At 33.5% G+C, this 5,074-nt stretch overlaps 1 pseudogene; it reads left to right on the top strand.

The window, feature by feature from the left end:
- The first annotated feature begins 3,609 nt into the window (after nt 1–3,609).
- LOC108773423 (neprilysin-1-like) lies at nt 3,610–4,718 on the top strand (annotated as a pseudogene).
- The last annotated feature ends 356 nt before the right edge of the window (nt 4,719–5,074 follow it).

Consider the following 5,074-nt stretch of genomic DNA (forward strand, 5'->3'; position numbering starts at 1 on the left):
TTCATTTTGTTTTGAAATAAATGCATTTTTGAACACAAAAAACGGACCGAACTAATTTGTACACCTATATATATATATATATACTTATATTTATAAAAATATATATATACAGTATTACATATTACATGTATTAATTAATAATTATAAAAATGAAAATTATAAAATATAAAAATTTTGTCTTAGCAAAAACCTTAAAATTCAACCTCAGATGCATTAGTTTCTAGTGTATTTTGTAATAACATTGCACTGTCACCAATACTATCAAAATCGAAACCGTTGCCGTCGCCGTCGTTATTTTTTTATTGCGATCATTGCATTGCTTCGCGCCGTTTGCCTAAACACCTAAGTCACCTTAATTTGAATTTTGTTTTATTGAATACGGATTAATATTTTATATTAACTATTTATTAATCAAACAATCATGACAAAATAATTTTTTATTACTTCCGATTTTAAGTATGATAATATGAGATATATTTATTTTAATTAATCAATTAATCAAGTAATTGAAACATTTTATTTTGAATGCTCGATTAATCGAATAATAAAAATTTTCTATTCCGAAAACTTGATTAATCATGTAATTAAAAAATTTTTATTCCGATTACTTGATTAATCAAATAATAAAAATTTTCTATTCCGATTACTTGATTAATCAGGTAATTAAAAAACCGAGACACTACCGTGTCTCCAGATTTTTATTCCGATTACTTGATTAATCAAATAATAAAAAATTTCTATTCCGATTACTTGATTAATCAGGTAATTAAAACATTTTTATTCAGATTACTTAATTAATCATGTAATTTGTAATCATTAATATAATATTAAATTTTTGCCAATCCCTGCTGATAGGTGTATCAAGTGCACGATGTAAACCAATGTTTGTACCTGATAACCTGCACCGATAAGAGCTAAGAAAAACGTACTTCTTTTTTTTGGTTAATGGCTCCTTCTTCTTCTTCTAGTTTAATGGCACTTGCATCCCTCTGATTCTGAAATCACCCGATTCGAAACACGTCCGCCTCGGTCGAGTGGTAATTCGGAGCTTGTTAATGGGCGAGTTCAAGATGACAAAGAGGGTAGGTACGCTTGCCGAGCGATCGAATATGATTGGTTGGATCTATAAGAAATAATCAATTACGTTTTGCCGTCTTGAACTCGCCCAATGGCTCCTGCCTCCCTTAAAATATGTAGAGGCAATACGGCCAGATATCGTAAACGTAAAGGAGTGACGCAATGCCCGCGAAAATGGCGTTGCCCGAACAGACGCGTCTGAGTCTACGTCGTCACGACGAAATTATCCGCGTCAAAACGAACGAACGAAATGAGCACAATTCGCGGACACGCACCTGTGTAAACAATTACGCAGTCAAAGTCGGCAACACTTTCAAAAATATTAAATTAAAAGCATCTGATCCGAAATGCGTCTGCCTCCGTCGAGTGTTTCTTCGGAACTCTGAGGGTGGCGTGGCATGGAACAAAAATTAAAACAGAACGGAACAGTGAGTCCAATTAGAACTCTGCTTTCCTTTCTGCGATTGTGATTGTCTCACTGTTCCGTTCAGGTGTAATTTCCGTTCCATGTGATACTACCCTGAGAGAAAAACATAGCATGACTCGCAAGCAGAGATGGGTACGAGTAATAATATACATTCTATGCGCGATTATACGCAGAAAAACTCGAATATTCTGCGAAGAAAACTAGAGGAAATTTTCTACAACATAAAATGAATAAAATTCCCTATTATTATATCATTTTACTTATACTTAGTGATACTAGAGTTCTATTCTAGGAACGAAACGTATATGAAAAACTAAGAAAATACTTTAATATACGTAACTTATACTGTAGTATTTCCCTAGACTTTCGTACACGTTTCTTTTCAAAAAGCTTTGAGCCAATTTCACCTGAAAAACATAAGGTCTGTTTGCGTTGCTTGCATTTTTTGCACTTACCATCTTTCTCTTTTTTTAACGCCGAATATATATATATATCTCTATCTCATTTTAAGTGCAAAATTATTTGGGGATTTCTTGCAACGCGAACAGACCTTATATTCTCACCTTTCTGTAGTTTGCTGGACATCAAAGTGCGAGCTTTAGAAATGTTGCTGACAGATTCAATACTCTCTTAGTATCCTTGAATCGATGTTACGAAGAGTCGCACTGTTTTTATACGAAATGAGGAATGATGTTATTCGGTATCCTACTGAAGAAGACAAGCAAAGAACGCAAAGACACTATTTCGACAATAAAAGATTTCCAAGAATAATTGATAATAATCTGAATTTTCTTTGATGATTTGTTTAAAAGGAGCACCGATGAGATATACTATTAAAGACAATCAGTTCTTATGGATATTTACATGTCTATTAAAATCGAAGTATATTAAAACCGATATAACACTTATAAAATATTGTTTTTAATATAATTATTATTTAATACAAGAAATATTTTATTCATCGTAATTTTGTTTGGTCCATAATTTCATCAACGTTAAGTTATTCACTGTTTTGACCCTATTCGTATATTTGTATACCTAAGCCTCAGGTAATAATTTTCGGCTTCCCTTCCATATCACATCTCTATTATAACGTATATCTCTACATAAAGAAATTCGAAACTTGTCTAAACTTTAACAAAAGCAGTGCAGTGTTGCCAAATGTGGAAATTTATCACCATACTGGCGATTTTCGACTTTGTCCGAGCTCGGTTTCTCCTCTTGAGTCTCGGTCTTCTTCCGTTCAAGAGTTCCGAACAGTTTCGAAGAACCACTCGATCGAGGCCGACGCGTTTCGGATCGGGTGGTTTCAGTTATATTTTTGTAAGTGTTGCCGACTTTGATAGTTGACTGTGCATTGGAATACTTAGTGCATGTCCGCGAGTAGTGCTCGTCTCGTTCATTAGTTCTGACGCGCGTTATTTCGTGACGATGTCTTAGACGCAGGCGTCCGGTGTTGCCCGAATGTGTTGCCCCACGTGTTGCCCATGTTATCTTTGAGACAAACAGGGGAAGAGAACGCGTTTTAAAATTATAATCACAGGTAATCACATAATATATATCTTATTTTGGCATTCAACGCCTCTTAAATTATACTGTTTGCTGCAGCTTTATAACTAACCTTAAATTAACTCGATCGCTGCAGTAATAATTTATACTTACACATTTAAATTGATAAATATTGCACAGATTTTGTTTTTGTACTATTTATAAGGCTAATTCTACAATCTTCTCGATCAAAAGGCAAGAGACAAACAGCAAGAAACAGGAAACAAAAAGCACATTGTAGAATTAGCCAAAGTTTAATGTTATAAATTTATCAGTGTTAGAGAGATCACACACAATTTAGATTCTATAATTTATATCCTATATAAATATACAAAAAAGAAAAAAGAAACACTCATCAACAATTTATTCCCTTCGAAATACTTCTAAATTGTAGATTATGTTTTTAGGAATCACTATCCTTACTCCGTGCATGCCTATTACGAATCCTCTACAAACACCATCGGTAAGTAGTACTATACGATGCAAGTAAAACTGGTATCGAGCAATTAAAATAAATTAAATTATCCTTGTTAAAAACGATAGAAATTTCGTTGGCGATGATGACATCCTGGGCATGATCGTGGGACGGTGGAACAGCTTTTACGGTACACGCTACGTTAGGGTCGGTCATCGCCCACAAGATTCTTCATGCTTTCGATTTTCACCATCGTAAACTGCCCATGAAGCCGGATTGGAACATTGACGAATGGCTTCGCGTCAAACCAGACTCTTGGAAACGATTGGAGACCAAGATAGAATGCATCGCGCGACTTTACGCCAGGAGCTTCTGGCGGAAGGTCCAGTCGTATCGGAACGACGTTACTGTACAGATAACCGAAATTATTATAATTCAACGTCGAATCGATATCGATTCGATAAGTCATTTTTCAGACAAGAACAGGAACATCTCTCTTTTCTTATTCTTAATTTTAAAATTGCATAGTTCGATTGGAACAAAAAATGAAAATGTCGCGAATATTGATGCTCTACAAATTTCCCACAAGACTTGGCACATTTTTACGAACGGGAAGGATCGCACCCTTCCTAGATTGGAGGGATTACGAACGAGTCAGCTTTTCTCATAAGTGCCGCACAGGTAATCCCCTTCTCTCCAAATATCTCTCTTTTTATTTAATCATTCTATCATTTTACAAATAAACTAATCTACCACCTTAAAATGATTACATATACATGTAATATATACGTATACAATATGTGTAATTTCTATTTGTTATATTTATCTTTATTTCTTACATAATATTTACATAATATAAAATTTATTATATATAATGTGTTCAAAGATAAGAGATTATCCATTATCTTTATTTTTTGTTTTCTTTTTATGTTAACTTCGTGTAAAAATAATATATTGTATTGATACCATTGTGTTTTTAGGTATACTGTGTTAATACGACTCTCGAAGCCTACGTCTTCCTCGTTGAATTCGATTATCATGCTCCTCATCCTGAAAGGTACAGGATATTTTTCTTATTTCTTCTGATTTATACAAAATTTACTCAGAGTAAAGTGTAACGATTGATAACACGCGCGACGATTGATTTCCAGAGTCAACAGTGTAATGATGAATTCTCAGGCGTTTGTGGAGGAATTTCGCTGTCCACTCAGAACAAAAATGAACCCACCGAATAAATGCACTGTTTGGTAATGATAGTAGATATATATTTGTCGATATACGAAATATATATCGAGATTGTGTAACAGGTTGTCTTTATATTTCGCTTTATTTTATTTCGCAATTACAATATCGTAAGATCACTTCAGGATATATCATAGTTCGCAGCAAGAATTAATGCTGCAGGAATATACAATTTGCCCCTTTACGTGAAAGCTAGACTATAATAACACTTAATTCATCAAAAATCACAATTGCAATACAAACAATTTAATCACACTTTTCTTTTATTTAAAAAAAAATATCAGCTTAATTCTATAATCATTAAATAATTCTTATTGTTCTTACATTTGTGAAAAATTTCCTTCTTGAATTCTTGCTTTCTAAAT

The sequence above is a fragment of the Cyphomyrmex costatus genome, unplaced genomic scaffold (assembly GCF_001594065.2).
Source record: "Cyphomyrmex costatus isolate MS0001 unplaced genomic scaffold, Ccosl1.0 scaffold2059, whole genome shotgun sequence".
In the NCBI taxonomy this organism is placed as follows: Eukaryota; Metazoa; Arthropoda; class Insecta; order Hymenoptera; family Formicidae; genus Cyphomyrmex; species Cyphomyrmex costatus.